The sequence below is a fragment of the Eriocheir sinensis genome, chromosome 39, assembly GCF_024679095.1.
Source record: "Eriocheir sinensis breed Jianghai 21 chromosome 39, ASM2467909v1, whole genome shotgun sequence".
Classification (NCBI taxonomy): Eukaryota; Metazoa; Arthropoda; class Malacostraca; order Decapoda; family Varunidae; genus Eriocheir; species Eriocheir sinensis.
This window is the reverse complement of record NC_066547.1, coordinates 16115159-16132083: the sequence shown is the minus strand read 5'-3', so window position 1 is coordinate 16132083 and position 16925 is coordinate 16115159. Positions and strand designations below refer to the sequence as shown.

The 16925-nt window shown below is 48.1% G+C and overlaps 1 protein-coding gene across 1 annotated transcript in view; it reads right to left on the bottom strand.

Annotated features, from left to right (window-relative positions):
- LOC127009086 (uncharacterized) overlaps positions 1-15237 on the bottom strand; it is a 75818-nt gene extending 60581 nt beyond the window's left edge. The window contains exon 1 of the mRNA XM_050881851.1: positions 14246-15237. The gene's annotated coding sequence lies outside the window, so the exon portion shown is untranslated. The remainder of the gene's footprint in view (positions 1-14245) is intronic.
- Positions 15238-16925: the final 1688 nt, after the last annotated feature.

The following is a 16925-nucleotide window of genomic DNA, read 5'->3' as shown; positions in this document are numbered from 1 at the left end:
CCTCCTCCCATCTCTCCCTTCACTTAAGTCCTTTCTCTTTCTTTCCTCTCTTTCTCTCTATCTTTGCATCGAGAGAGAGAGAGAGAGAGAGAGAGAGAGAGAGAGAGAGGTAATTCCCTCATCTGCCTCACGCCTAATGGAGTTTTCTGTTTTAAAGCAAGATAAGTCAGTTTTTTTTCTCTATCTTTTTATCTCTCTGTCTCTCTATCTCAAGCGCCTCAAGTCTGCTTTTAAAAGATCCTGCGATAAAAGTGTCTGTTGTTTTTGCTCTCTCTCTCTCTCTCTCTCTCTCTCTCTCTCTCTCTCTCTCTCTCTCTCTCTCTCGGAAGTTAAGAAGACAAACGAGAAAGAAATGTGAGAGATAATGCGTGCTATGTGTGTGTGTGTGTGTGAGAGAGAGAGAGAGAGAGAGAGAGAGAGAGAGAGAAAGCACGTTACCGTTTCACACAGTTGACATAAAGCTCTCTTACTCCTGACAGCTCTCCTCCTCCTCCTCCTCCTCCTCCTCCTCCTCTCTCTCTCTCTCTCTCTCTCTCTCTCTCTCTCTCTCTCTCTCTCTTCCTCCCGTAAAGAGAATCCTGAAGAGAGAGAGAGAGAGAGAGAGAGAGAGAGAGAGAGAGAATTTATATTTATTTTTGGCGGATTTTTTTGCTTCCTTTATTTATTTGTTTTCTTATTTCTTATTCATAGATTTTATTTAAGCGGCTTTCTCTCTCTCTCTCTCTCTCTCTCTCTCTCTCTCTCTCTCTCTCTCTGACTTATCTTCCTTCCTTCCTTCCTTCCTTCCTCCTTATATTCTTCGCATTTCCTTTTGTTTCTTCCCCCTTCTGTTCGCTTTCCTTTCTTTCTTTCTCCCTTCTTTTCTTCGCCCTCCTTTCTCCTCCCAAAATTCCCTTCCTTCTCTCCTTTTCAATATATTCGCCTTCCTTCCTTCCTTACAATTTTCTTTCCTTTATTTTCCCCTCCTCCTTTTATTTCCCTGCCTATCTTCTAATCTCTATATATTAATCTTCCTTCGTTTCTCTATTCCTTCTTTCCTTCCTTCCTTCCGTCCATACCTGCGGCTTTTGGGTTCTAATTAGTGTAATGGCTCTCTATTCACACAAATAATGGCTTGCGTGTGTCTACTTAACATGAAAGGAGGAGGAGGAGGAGGAGGAGGAGATGAATTAAGAGGAGGAGGATAGCTTACGTTGTCTTGGCTGTAAATAAATTAGTAACATATCTCTTGTATTTCAATTTTCTCTAGCTTAAGTATTGCCAAGGAAGAGCGGAAGTGGCGGAGAAGTGTGTGTGTGTGTGTGTGTGTGTAACTCATTCAATGGTTTGGTGCCTGCCACACGACCAAGAGGTTGCCAGTTCAGTATACAAGGCAGGAGGATGTGGCAGAGAAGGAGGGGAAAAAATACAGGAGGGAGTGGAGGCAGGGGGCAAGAGAAGGCAGGGACATAATAGAAGATGCCCGATACCGAAGACAGAGCCATTCGTTAGACGAGTTAAAGGGATTTGAATTTTCCGGCCGCCCGCCCCGTGAACACTTTAAATAGCTGTTTATATGTTTTAGCACATTCTGGGTCAATCTCTTGTGCTGTTTGGGGTAACAAAAAGTTCTGGATGTATATAGACTTGATATCTGGCCTCCAGGAGCGACAGGATCTCTGAAAATTAAATGTTGATTTTCTGAAGAAAGGGGTCAAGAGCAGCCATCTAGCGGCAGGAAATGTAACGATCCACTCGCTCCACTTTTGCCTGCCAAGCCCTTTAAAGCACACCCGGGAGGCGGGACACAACCCAGTACTGACACGCGGAGGGTGTCAAGGCATACAGGTTGTTGTCTGCATGCTAAGAGGGACGAAGAAGGTGACAATGTGCTGTTGTCCCTCGCTCACTGACGCAGCTCGACCACTCTGCCCTTCTCTGGAAAAGCAAATTTAGTGGCTGGGCTCTGGAGGGGGAGGGGGGGGTCACAGCTGAGCGTATGGTTGTGGGCAGTAGGCAAGTGGAGCTCAGGGGGATTCTGATGCCACTTAGAAGGTGAGCATTAGGGCATGACCACAGGGGGGCACGTTGAGGAGCACCGCAGTCTCCCTTTTATCTCTCTTTTGTCATCTTCTATATCTTTTCCCGCCTCACCACCACCTCCTCCTCCTCCTCCTCCCCTTGAAGGTAATTGCAGCTTTCAAACTGCCGCGTGACTCTTAGGCGTCCTCGGGTACACATGATGCAAGCGTTTAATTATTGTCCCTGTGTGTGTGTGTGTGTGTGTGTGTGTGTGTGTGTGTGTGATGATTCCTCACTCTTGCCCCTCGGTCTCGTCCTTCCTCCTCCCCCTCCTCCTTCTCTTCCTCGTCCTCTTCCTCCTACTTCACATCCTACTTCTTCCTTCACGAAATCCTCCTCCTCCTCCTCTTGCCTCCCTCCCATTCGTCCCTCATCTCTCTCTCTCTCTCTCTCTCTCTCTCTCTCTCTCTCTCTCTCTCTCTCTCTCTCTCTCTCTCTCTCTCTCTCTCATTTCATTTCCCTTCCTTTTCTCCTTTTCACATATTTTTTCCTCCATTTTTCCTTTCCTCCATGCCTTCATTCCTTCCCTCCCCTTCTCCCTTGCTTCCATCCTTCGTTCACACCCTCCCATCCCTCCCTACATTTCCTCCATTCCCTTCTTCCTCCCCCTCTCTTCTTCCCTACCTAACCCCTTCTCTCCCTCCCTCTCCCCCTCCCCCTCTCCGTCACTATGTTCGGCTGGCCTCCTCAAACAGGTTAGGTGCTTGCTTGCTCTTTGCTTTCATCCGCCTCAATAAAGAAGGAGTTACGTATATGATTATCTCACCGCCTGACTGATTGAATTAACTCGTAACTTTACTCCACGTCTTAATTTTCATCTTCACCGGAGTATATTGACTGGTTGAGGGACTGAGTGGTTGGCTGAGTGACTGGTTGACTGACTGGTTGAGTGACTTACCTACTAGCTGACTGACTGATTGGTTGAGTGACTTACCTACTCCATGACTGATTGGTTGAGTGACTTACTTACTAGCTGACTGACTGATTGCCTGAGTGACTTACCTATTGCATGACTGACTGATTGGTTGAGTGGCTGAGTGGCTGACTGACTGATTGGTTGACTGACTGAGTGGTTGACTTTCTTACAAGCGCTATGTGTATTCCAGCTTTTTTTTCTCCATTTTTTGACTAGTTGAGTGAGTGACTGACTGATTGACTAACTGACTGGCTGAGTGGTTGAGTGACTGAGTGGTTGACTTTCTTACAAGCTCTATGTGTATACCAGCTTTTTTTTACCGTCTTATTGAGTAACTGCCTGACTGACTGACCGACTGACTGAGAATTTTTTACTAACATACTAATTTATTTTCTTCAGTGTTAACGTCTAGTGTAGCGCAAACAGCAAACCTTTCGGGGCTTATTTGAAGGCTTTCGTCGAGGTTGTGTTTGTATTTCCATGGGTAGTTTTACACGCCTAGAAGAAGTGTTTTGGTTGACACCCACAGTGGTTTCGTCGAGTTTTGTTGTTTGTTATTTTTCATGGTAGTTTTATTACGATAGTTTGACACCATTTGATAAGGCTTTAGTTGAGGTTGTGTTTGTATTTACATGGGTAGTTTTATTCGAAAAGATGTGTTATATTGTCACGCTCATTTGATAAGGCTTTCGTCGAGTTTGTGTTTGTATTTCCATGGGTAGTTTTACACGCCTAGAAGTGATAGTTTGACACCCACAATTGGTAAGGCTTTCGTCGAGGTTGTGTTTGTATTTCCATGGGTAGTTTTATACGCCAAGATGTGATAGTTTGACACCCACATTTGATAAGGCTTTCGTCGAGGTTGTGTTTGTATTTCCATGGGTAGTTTTACACGCCTAGAAGTGATAGTTTGACACCCACAATTGGTAAGGCTTTCGTTGAGGTTGTGTTTGTATTTCCATGGGTAGTTTTATACGCCAAGATGTGATAGCTTGACACCCACATTTGATAAGGCTTTCGTCGAGGTTGTATTTGTATTTCCATGGGTAGTTTTATAAGTCTAGTGATATTTGACAAGATTTCTGCCCCGTGAATGCGAAAAAACGCTCATTAGAACCCGAATAATCTCCTTTGCGGCCTTTGGAAATAGCTGTTGTGGGAGTGGCCAGCGCACGAGCGGACGAGCTTATTCTTGGACACACGAATTCTTGCCTGTCTTGCCGCAACGAGATCGCAATTTTAAACCTTTCCCGAGTGGCTGAAAATTATACATACATACCTTTCCTTTCTTCCTCCATCCTCTTATAATCCCCTTCTTTCTTTCCTCCATATACACTCCTCCCTTCTTTCTCTCCTCAGTATATTCCCCTTCCTTCCTTTCTTTCTCCTTCCTCCCAATAATCCTCATCCTTCTTTCCTCCATATATTCTCCCTTCTCTCCTTCTCAGTATATTCCTCTTCCCTCCTTCCTTCCTTCCTTCCCTCCATACCTCCGGCCTAATTCACCGCACCTAAATGTAGCTAACTATAACTCACAAAGGAGCATATAAATTAAACTAACAAAGGAAGAGATCACCACCACTACCATCACCACCACTACCACCACCACCACCACCCCCTCCCCATCCTTCGTCTTTGCTGTCTCGCCCCGCCCCGATGTTATCAACTTTCCTCTCCCTCCGGCTCACAATCTCTCCCCTCTTCTTCCTTCCTCTTCTCTCCCCTCCCCTCTTACCTCTCTCTCTCTCTCTCTCTCTCTCTCTCTCTCTCTCTCTCTCTCTCTCTCTCAGGGTGGTATAGCCCCCTAGCTCCCCCCAAATTACGTCCCTGTAATTGACAAAGCTTTCATAGTAGTTTTGGTCATTTCCTGGGGTAGTTTCATGACCGTGGCGGTAGATTGACCCTTCTTCTGTACCATGAACCTACAAAACACTTATTATAACCCGACTGATCTCCTTTTCGGCCTCAGGAGATAGTTGATGTGAGGAGCGAGGTGTACGGGTTAATTCAGACCTGTAGAACGGAAAATTAATTAATAATATGCGCGGGGGCAAGGGAGGGCGAGGACAGGTGAACGACAGCTACTTCAAACACACGACACTCGGGCTAGGGAACGAGTGTTTACTCCTGACTAGTTTCGCCTTAGTGGGCTTCTTCAGAGGAATCTTCAGAGGAAGCCCACTAAGGCGAAACTAGTCAGGAGTAAACACTAGTTCTCTAGCCCGTGTTTCCTTCACCACCTTTCATCACTTGTCATAATGTCTACACACGACACTCAGTTGAGGTTTATGAGACTATATCAATCCTTTCCGCCCGTATAACCTATATCAATAGATAAGCGTTTTGTACACTGTTTGATTGGATACCGTACCGTTAATGATGTGAATGAGACAGTGTTTAGTCAGAAACCGAGGAAGACAATGTGCTGCGAAGAGCAGACCGAGACCTCCGAGGACAGGCTGTTGGGAGACGAGTGGGCAGGGCGACTTGTGGTGGTATCACACTGGGCTATTTTTCCTCCGACATCCTGCTCCAACCTCCGATTTGAGCCAGAACCGCCGACAGCATACAGACTCGTTTCTTTACGTTGGTCTCCCTCCCGCTCCAGCAACAATGGCCGACCTCTTCAGGACGACGGGCTTCTATTCGAGAAGAACTGTCACCGCAGCAATGTTACATTTTCACTGGAATGAGCTTAAAGCCAAGAAAAAGAGGCGTGAGTGGAGGCGGCAGTGGTTAGCAAGGAGAGAACAGTTTGAGTTGCTAGCCGACAGGTTAGGTTAGGTTAGGTTCATGGTCGCAGCCGCTGATATGAACAGGTTTTTACGGAGTCCTTTCAGTTTATATTTTTCATTCTGCGGATCCCACAGGGTTGGGTGATCCCTGACTGCTGCTTCTATGAGCCTCGTCTCTGCTTCTCTTGTCCAAATAGTTCTGGTCCCTTGGCCGGCCATCGCTGCTCTCTCACGGTGTTGGTGTATGTTGTCAACTGACAACTTATGTTTCTATTATAAAGTTTTGCTTTTGTTCCTTTTTTCTTATTCATAATCCTTATTCTATTGCAAGTTATGCAAGAAATATAATCACTATGGCAAACTATTTTGTTTTCTCAACAATTTACATAGAATGTCTTTTAACTTCGAATTTTCCTCCAGCATATCTGATTCCTCCCCGAAAGCTGCGGGCTGCAAATCTGCTCCAACAGTTGGCGGAAAAAGTGCTGGAGGCGGGCGGTACCGCCGATTTATTGGAGGTTGGAGGAAAAATAGGCCAGTGTGATACACCCTTTAGCGGGAAGGCGAGGCGGTATACAGGCAACATACACGTCTATTTCTTTCTTTAAGGATTATGCTGTGGCTGTGGAAAGACGTCCACCTGTTATTATAGGCCCACAGCATCCTCACGTCTAAGGAAGTCACTGCATCACGCCCAGAATGAACAGAAACACCCGAGACAGCCCGAGGAATCTTTTTTTTTTTTTTTTTTTTTTTGTTAAATGCGCACTTTTAGAGGCATTATGAGGCCGATATAAAAAAACATTGGAGGGGCCATAGCCCCCGAAGCCCCACAAAAAATACGGCCCCGTATTGCGAGAATGGAATGACCTGCCACCTTCAGTGGTCCAGCAGTGCAGTATACGATTAATCATTTAAAAACATTATCGACCGCCACTTCCTTCAGCTTGATCTTCACTAGTGTCGAAATACAAAGTCGTGGTGGCATTAAACATTAAACTTGATGTGATTTCATTCGGGCTCAAGGACAGACCACCTAGTCTGGACCTTTGGGTCTGTGTGATCTCAATATCTATAGAAATCTGTGTAAATCTCCTTCCGTGCTCTTTATCATCGCTTACATTTTTTTTCTTTCATTGTTTTGTTTCTCCTTCACTCGTCTTGATATATTGTTTGTCGAGGTTGTTGTTGTTGTTGTTGTTGTTGTTGTTGTTGTTGTTGTTGTTGTTGTTGTTGTGTTGTGCTGTTGTTGTTGTTGTTGTTGTTGTTGTTGTTGTTGTTGTTGTTGTGTTGTGCTGTTGTTGTGTTGTTGGTGTGCTGTTGTTGTGTTGTTGTTGTGTTGTGTTGTTGTGTTGTTGTTGTGCTGTTGTTGTGTTGTTGGTGTGCTGTTGTTGTGTTGTTGTTGTGTTGTGCTGTTGTTGTGTTGTTGTGTTGTGCTGTTGTTGTGTTGTTGTTTTGCTGTTGCTGTTTTTTGTACATTTTCTGCTGCTGCTGTTGCTGCTGCTGTTACTACTACTACTGTTACTTTATTGTTTTGTTCTGCTATATAAGGCAAGGTCTGAGCCATCGTGGAGGCGTGGACGATTGGGAAGATTGTGGGAGGAGGAGGAGGAGGAGGAGGAGGAGGAGGAGGAGGAGGAGGAGGAGGTTAGGTAAAGGACCAGCAGATCATCATCTTCCCCGTCTTCTAAACTTCATCTCCCTCTCTTCCTCCAACCCCTTCTCCTCCTCCTACTACTTCACATCTTATCTCTCTTTCTATCATCATCAACGTCATCATCATCATAATCCGGCTGTTTTCCTCCTCCTCCTCCTCCTTCTTCCTATCATCACTATCTTTATCTCTATCAAATTCCTACGCAGTGGAGATGATGATGATGATGATGATGATGATGAGGAGGAGGAGGAGGAGGTGGAATTAGAGGTTTTAATTCAGCTTTTCTTGGAAGATATCACAGATATGTTGTTTTAGGCGGAGAGAATGCACACACACACACACACACACACACACACACACACACACACACACACACACACACACACACACACACACACAGATTAGTGGTTGCCTCTTGAATAATATTATTATTATTTATACTTCGTTGAAAAAATATGGCTCATGATTTCCCTCTAGAGACCACCTGCGTGTTACTCCTTTGACAAAATTATCGCGTGTGAGCAACAGAAACGCCAGTCAGTAAAGGTTCAATCACAACAGTGAGTCAAGGGGTTGTAGTGAGACGGATATGTAAGTTTGCGGGAGCTGTGTTATACGAAGCTTTTTTCATTTATGGTGTGCTTGCGAGGCGCCGGGCAGCGGGTCTGTGGCCCTGCCCCAAACCCGGCACCTGATGTGAGTGAAGAGTGAGGCCACGGAAAGGCGGAAGTGCAGTCTTTTCCTACTGATGCTAAAGGTCTTGGCTGCGTCGTTGCGTCCACCGGTGTGTGTTGTGTTGTTATGTGCTGCAGTGTTTTACTGTCGTAAGTCAGGCGACGCCCGGCACTGACACTCGTCCCTCCGCCAAGCCAGTCTTTGCTGCAGCTGCTTATTGTCCAGCATTTGTGTGATTGTGCTCGGGCCCAAACACCGGGCCGGGACAGCAGGGCTGCCGGCGTGGCGGGTAATGGCTGGGTCTGGGGCGTCCCTCGCAGTAATACTCAGGCACAACTTGCTCCGCCGAGCAGCCCCGCCCCGCCCCGGGCCGCCAGCTTACGCCAGGCGGGCACATCCGGTTGGTGCAGCGGCGCGGCCTCCCGTTGATCGGAAAAATAACAGAATGCTATATAAAAAAATATAGACCTGGTCGCGCGGAAGCCTGACCTCTCGTGGGCAGTGGGCGCTGCATCGTGCGAGCGGGCCCCCGGCCCCGCGGCGCCGCGCCCACGCGTCGCAGGCGTCTCCCTGTACGGCTGCCCTCCACGGCCCGGGTCACCACCAGCCGTTCACCTCCTCCAGCCTCAGGAGCGGCACCTTACACTGTAACCAGGCCTATTAACGTTTGGGGAAATAATCAAACAATACCGCTAAATTTATTATTTCGTTCATCATCTCATGGTGTCCATTATCATCATAAATGCTGCCGCTGTAGCTTATAATCACGGCGCCATTGGCAGGCTGAGCCTCCTTGTCCCTGTTCCCCCACGTCCTGACCTGCCCCAGCCTGCACAGCGTCACAGCCTCCCCTGGCCAGCGCCTCGGCGTCAGGTGAGGCGTAATCCTGGCTGGCGTGGGCGGCAGCTTCCTCTCTGGCGTGCGGGGTGTCGCCATATCGTCCGTGCCAACACCTCGCGCCACCTGGCCGTCACCCTCTCCCCGCTGACAACACGAGCGGAGATAACCTAAGTCTGTTCGGCATTAATTTGAATATCTGTGCATGAACACATCACATTAGCGGCGCGATAACGAGAAGAATGATCGCGGGGCCGTTTATGGCGCTGCCCGGGCCTTATCGTCCCGCGGATCGCCGCGTCTTGGCATGATAAATTAGCGAGCCACGAAGGCAAGCGGCTTGCCGGGGTATTCGGGCTTTGGTGCTGAGGATAAGTGCTTGAGGACGCGTACAGGGCTGTGAACTATTGACTGGTGCCGGAGAGTGTGCGCCGACGAGTGGGTGTGGACTAGTGATTGCCTGCTTGAATGTGCACATCTTCTGACTGTGAACTATTGACTGCCTGCCTGAGTTTGTGCGTCTTTGTTTGGCTGTGAACTATTGGCTGCCTGTTTGAGTGTGTACGTCGTTGTGCGACTGTGAACTGGTGACTGTCTGCATGCCTGTGTGTACCTTCGTCTGACTGTGAACTGTTGACTGCCTGCTTGAGGGTGTGGAGTTTCGTATGACTGAACTACTGACTGTCTTCCCTCACGTATACGTCTAAGGCTCGGTACATTTGTTGCAGTGACACTGAGAGCGAGAGTTGAGCACGAGAGACGGGAGGGAAGGAGGCGTGCCTGCATGATGCCGCCAAGTGAAAGGAAGGAATACATGCAATAGCTCAGGTAAGTGTTAACGCTCTCTGGTTCATTGTCTCACCTTTGCCAAATGAGTTACAGGTAAGGTAAGGTTGTGAAGGCAAGAGCGAAGGTGAGTCGACGCTTTACCGTTGATATTCTTACCTTTCTGTACCTTCCCACTTAACCTGTTATAAGTAAGGTGAGGCTTGACGTTTTGAGGCTAACGTTTTGTTCTCCACTCCGTTACCGCCCCCCCCCCCCCCCTCTCTCTCTCTCTCTCTCTCTCTCTCTCTCTCTCTCTCTCTCTCTCTCTCTCTCTCTCTCTCTCTCTCTCTCTCTCTCTCTCTGCCGGGGGCGCACCTGGTAATGGCGTGGCGTTGTGATATATTTATGGTGTTCCCTTTTTAAGCCGGGCGTTACTTAGCCCCTCGGTGCAGCCCTTACCCCCCCCCCCCCCTTCGACGCAGACCTTAGTCCCCCCCTTGGTGCATCCCTTACCCCCTGCCCCCGCTCCCCCGGCACCCCGGCACCCCACTCATGGTCGGGTTTGCAAGTGACCGCTTCATGGCGCGAAGGCGAATATAACTGTCTGCTTTTATTGCTTCTGGAGGTGGTGGTGGTGGTGGTGGTGGTGTGAGGCATCTTATTGGAGGGTGTGGATGGTTAGTGTAATGGCCTCCCCCCCACAAAAAAAAAATGGGATGACTTTTTGGGTGAGATCAGACGAGTAAGGACGTCAGTTTGTTTACAAGCAACAGACGCTCAACCAGGCCAGTGATTTTTTTCTTTTAGGTGCTGCCGCTATCGCCGGTTGACTCTCCTGAGGGGTCTCTTCTTGGACGGCCCCAGCCCGTTAGTGGCGCAGGCGAATTTTATTTATAGTGGCTGCCGTGATATATGACTTGCTTGGCCCATACTGCCCCCCAGTGCTCCCCTTGCCCTCCTAAGAGACAGGGTTAGGTTATCAGGTGGACATGTTGGGGTAAGATTGGACGAGTGGAGACATCAGGGCACCAGGCACGTGGATCTGATGGTTAGTGTGTTGTTGTGACGTTTGGTGAGATCGAACAAGGAACACCAGGTTACTAGGCACGTGAATGTTGTGGATAATTAGTGGCGGTAATCTTGCGGTGCGAGGGAACAAGAAAATATCATCAGGTTACCAAGCACTTGAATCTGATAATTTGGTGAGGCGAGGGAAGAATATGAATCAGGTTATCATGCTGTCCACCGCCGCTAAAGGTTAAGAAGGATGTCAATATTAATGTTACATGAACACACACACACACACACACACACACACACACACACACACACACACACACACACACCAGCAAAAAAAAAAAAAAAAATTATATATATGTCTTCCGTAGTACCAAAAAAATAAATAAAAATGAAGGAATAAGATAACACATCATTGCCTAACAGAAAGGACTTATTCGCAGTAACAAAACCCAGCAACAAAGAACATGAGAACGTAAGGAATCTGCGAGAGGGCGGTTTAAGCAAAGAACAAACACAGTAGCTCTGGGCGATGGCACTAGACTCACTCTATCATAAAAACAAAACACACAATAGACAAACAGATAAATAAAGACACCACACACAGGTCAGATAACAAGACACACACACACACACACACACACACACACACACACACACACACACACACAGCAACCATTAGACTCGTTCTCCCACTTGTAAAACCAAAACAAAAGCGAACAATAATCTGATACAGGTGCAAGAAGCGTAGCACACACACACACACACACACACACACACACACACACACACACAAGACCATCAATAAGCAACAAGAGAAGAAGCCACAGCCACCACCACCAACCGCTCTGATAACACCCACTCAACCTGTTCGCTCGTAAATTTAACTCGTCATCCCACTTGTAAAAACGACAAGCAAAAAGACGCTTCAATTAACGCTTTGGCAGAGTGAGGGAGGCAGCGAGAGTGGGGTGAAGGAGTCCTCGGTTAATATGCATGGCTGTTATCTCATCTTGGAGCGCCATAAGTCTCCGTAAGCAAGTGGCGGGCGCAAGGGAAGGAAAGAAGGCAAGTGGACCGCGAAGGGTTTAGGCGCGAGAGTGAATAACCTCCAACGACCGGTCTGGCTACTCCACTGCCTCCCCCCCCCGACCTTGCTCCGCACTCCACCCTCCTCCTCCTGCGAGAGAGAGAGAGAGAGAGAGAGAGAGAGAGAGAGAGAGAGAAAACAGGGAAGGTGTGGGCGAAGGTAAACTGAAATCACTCATGCAGGAGAGGAAGTGTGTGTGTGTGTGTGTGTGTGTGTGTTCTAAGGTGTCCCGGGCAGGTGTGTGTATTGTCCTAGTCCTGATTACATTCCAGAGCTGCTTACACACCTTATAAGTACCTGAGGAGTGGGTTCAGGTAAGTTAAAAGTCATTGTGAAACTACTCTCTCTCTCTCTCTCTCTCTCTCTCTCTCTCTCTCTCTCTCTCTCTCTCTCTCTCTCTCTCTCTCGTAATAGTATGAAGACATCAGCCTAATTCTATACGTTGCCAGTTTTACCATAAGAGCTACAGCGTGTAAGCTTCGTGTGGCTTGATAAGGAAGGGCGTGCCAGGCGATGGTCTGTTGATAGCTTGTCACTGGAGTTGCGGCGTGCATAAGACACTCTGAGACGCTCTTGTTGCTAATAAAGACGAGTGTTGGGAAGTATTGAAGTCAAGGCTTGTTTTGTTTCCTTCATCTTACAGTAAAGGAGGCAGCTCAAGGGTGAAAAAACAACAACAGCAACAAAAAAAAAGTTCACTAGACGCTCGCTGCTCCGACAAAAGTATAGATTTAATAGAAGTACGTTAGGTCAGATGAGAGGTCAATTTCGGGTGGAGAGGTGGTTTCTTGATACTCCCATTTTGATGGAGTTCAAGTCGTAGTCAGCAGGAGGAAATGCAGACAAAGGAATTAAGGTTGTCCCAGAGTTTACCGGAGGAAGGAATGAAAGAATGAAGATGCTGGTTAACTTTTGCATAAGGGATTTGAATAGTATAGGGATGAACTAGAATAGAAAGAACCCTGCATTTCTCTTCTATTGAGTTCATTAGTTCAGAGAGAGAGAGAGAGAGAGAAGTACTTTTGATAGCGAAAGTTGTTGATGGTCTCTCTCTCTCTCTCTCTCTCTCTCTCTCTCTCTCTCTCTCTCTCTCTCTCTCTCTCTCTCTCTCTCTCTCACACACACACACACACACACACACACACACACACACACACACACACACACACACACACACACACACACACACACACACACACACACACACACACACACACACACACACACACACACACACACACACACACACAGCTCTATACTATATTAAGCAAAAATATAAAAAAAGGAAGAGAATCAGAATAAAATAGAAAAAAATGAACCTTCCTCTCCCCGCTCCGTAATGGATGGTGTCTTGTTCTTTACTTTTTTCTTTTCTTTTTTCCTTTTCTTTTAACTTTTTTTTCCTGGCTGCCGAGGTTCCGCGTGTTTGCCTTGCCCGCTCATGAAACTGAAGAAATCGCCCCTAATCAGACCTTCCTCGAGAGCCGTGTGTGTTTTCTTCTTATTCCTTCGTTCCTTACTTCTTCGTTTTCTTATTACATGAGATTTGGACTTCCCTTCCTTGCTGCACACAGACACCCTCCCACCCACCACACACACACACATGCCTAAAGGTCTCGATCAAAGCTCATCCGATACGCTTGTGGGCAAAGAGAGACGTCGTGTGGAACGGGTAAAGGCTGTAATGCTGTCTAATGCTATGTGGTTTTGCGTGAGATACTAAGATTGTGTGTGTGTGTTCTGTAACGTTCTCGGACCTAGCCACGCATGCAAGGTCACTGGGGGCATAGCAAGGTGAAGATAGATATCGTGTGGAACGGGTAAAGGCGGTAATGTTGTCTAATGCTGGGTGGTTAGACATACTACTAGGAGCGAGTGTTCTCTAGTGTTTTGGACCTAGCCACGCATGCAAGGTCGTTGGGGCACAGCAAGCCGAGCAGATGAAGGCGGGAACGCAGTCTGACACCGGTGATGCAAGTTGGCTATCCATGTTAAACTTATGTGACGTGTGTTTTGCTTCAGCTTCCTAGAAAACCCTGGTGGTCCACCTATCAGAGCCACGCGCGGTTACCGAGCCTGAATACCTCCCAAACTGGTGGTCCTTATGCACTTCCGCTGAGATGCCGCCCATATCCCAGGGAGCCATGAGATTTTGACACCCTTCCCGTCTAATACCTTTTCCACATCATGTAATACAATCGAACATTGCGCAGGCACCATTCCCAGAGGAGCTATGGGAATGAGGCAGCCGCTGAGATGCCGCCCATATTCCAGGGAGCCATGAGGTTTTTCACCCTTTCCGACTAACACCTTATCCACATCATGTAGTACAATCGAACATTACGCAGGCACCATTTCCAGAGGAGCTATGGGAGTGTGGCAGCCTTCACGTATGAACAACAGCTGCACCTGGAGATGTGTACAGCACGCCTCTTTCCTTGAATTAAAGCCGTGGGGGGGAACGAGGAGGGAGGGGCAGCATCACTTACCTTGTCGCGAGGTCGTGGCGCCCCAGGGTCACCTCAGCTGTGGACCGTCACGTGGCACACACTCAGTAGATGGCTGTGTCCTTAACTCGGCTTGTCGATGCACACACACACACAGAAAAGGCACATTCAGGGGATCTCTATGTCCTTAATACGAGTCTTGGTTTGTCGATGCACGCAAGAGTCAAGATTGAGAAATTACACTGAACCCGAGTGTTGAGTGAGTATGAGTTTTGGTGTTGACGATGATAGGTGATTGCCTTTGTATCAGCTCCCAAGACTTTATATTGATCGCTGTGTTTTGTAGCGTCTTTTAACAGGGTCAATGTCCTTTTGTGCTTCCTCTGGATTACTCTTCTCGTTCTGGAGTGGAGTTCAGTGTCACTTATGTGTGTTCCTCTTGTTCCAAACTGACGCGGATGGTAGTCAAGGCGCAGAAAGCGAGATAACAGAGGGCGGGCTTCTTGGTGACTGTTTTTATCATCCAGTTAAGGAAGAGAATGTTGCGTGGTGAGAATAAGTCTTATTTTTTGTCGACACACACTCTGGTCAAGGGTCAGGAGGCGACACACACTGGATCGACATACGCGACACACCACCCGCGAGGCGTCCCACGAGGCGCTGCCGCTGCTGGAGTCTGCTCCTTGACGCGTGGATGGCCCGTGCCCGGAGTGGCTCGCTACCCACCTCTTTGCCCTGGAGTGGCTCACAGTCACAAACTCCCCGCCAGACGCCGCACACTCCTGCCAACACTGCCGCGCCGCGCTCACTCCTCTAATCTGGTCATCGTTTAATTGCCACCCGTCCATGTGTCAGCACTCTATTCAGGGTCTCAAGGCCGCTGGGCGATTTATAACACCCTTGCCTCGTTCCCCCGAGCCGCAGGACAAAAGTGTGGCCGCGATGGGGGCTTGTGGCAGCAGTGGGCGCCGCTGCCGAGCCGCCTCCTACGGCCCTGCCCACGCCAGTAACGGGAAGCTCCTCGGGCCGCCTCTTCTGCACCTTCCCTGCAGACGCGAGTAATGCACATCGCCGGGACATCCACAAGAACCAGCATCCGCACACCGTTCCTTTTCTCTCTTTCTTTTTTCTTGGTTTTCGTGGCAGTGGTTAGCGTGTTAGAATCTGCTGGCCTGGGTTCGAATCCCGGCCTGGGCAGTCGGCGTGCAACCCACTCAGCTGTCAACCATCCTTTGGAGATGGGTGCCTGAGGAAACCTGGGGAAGGTAAACTGTGGTAACCCGAATACCACACTGGCCCTGTGCTCCGGGGTGACGGCTTCTTCCCACCACAGGCTCAAGGGCGAATGCGACGGAGATGAGCACCAAGGCCACGCGCCGCTAAAAGCGTATACTTCCAAGTTTACCTGATACGCCTCATTTTGCGTTGTCTTTGACGAACAGCAGGAAAAATGACACACACACACACACACACACAGATAGATAGATAGATATAGATATGGAGATAGACGGATAGATAGATATGTTTTTTCTTTTTTACGTGTACGTCTATAGCGCCGGTAGGCTTTTCTTGAGGGGCCTAGATGTTAGTCGGCCCCAGCCCGTCATGGCGCAGGCAAGTGTTTATAATGGCGCCATCTTCTCTAGATAGATATAGATAAAGAGAGCTAGATAGACAGATAGATGGATATTGATATAGAAATAGGTAGACAGATAGATAGATAGATAGATTGATAGATAGATAGATAGATGGTAGATACAAATAGATATAGATAGAGAGATGGATAAAACTCGCTCCCTGATTAATTAACAATGGCAAGCCTAACTAGTTTATAGAAAACCAAGGTTACTGAAGTCAATAATTTTTCATTTTTCCATGAACTTCTCACTATTAGCCCATGCACGCTCTTGTTAAGGTATACGTAATAACAAATAATCTCAAAACAGTCATTCCAACTTTTCCTCCAGGTCTCACCACGCCCCCCTGGAAATTACACCAACACCTCCCAAGGGGGCGCGCCCCCAGTTTAAGAACCACTCATAGAACGAATCATAAGTCTTTTTCTCGCCCTTTTTCTGCTGTAATAATGGTGTAATGCTATAATGGGTGGGAACTGTGGTCATTGCAAAGGCTGGATCGAACTCAGGCCCAAGGATTGATGGTCAGGCATGGGGGTCAGGTTAGGTCACATTATTTGGTGAGATTCGCGCTGTGCCGTAGTCGTGGACACCAACTTTGGTTACCTGGGCATGTGACACGCCTACCAGAAGTCGATCCTGCTCTTAGGGTTGCTTCTGTATGAGACAATCCTGAGTGTAGGAGACCAAGGTGACGCCCTCTTATCTCATGACTGGCAAGTTGACCGATCCTTGGGATGGATAGGGCAGGTGCGTTGGAGCTTGCTCGAGGGGACTGTCAGGAGTGGAGGCGGTGGGTAGGTGAAGCAACGTGCCCCCGGGCATATCCTATTCGTTGGTAGTTAGGTAGCTAGTTAGCCTCACTCTTTCTCTCTCTAGTCTCTCCCTCAGTAAAGGAGGATGAAGACAGCAGTGAGGAGGAGCTGGTGGCGGTGAAGGTCGGCCCATCCTTCATCGACCCCATCAGCAAGAAGATGACGGACCCGGTCAGGAACAAGAAGGGCCAGCACCTGTATGACCGCGCCTCCGTCACCAGCATGATATCCAAGACGCGCCGCGGGTTTAGGTGGGTGACCAGGCCTCCT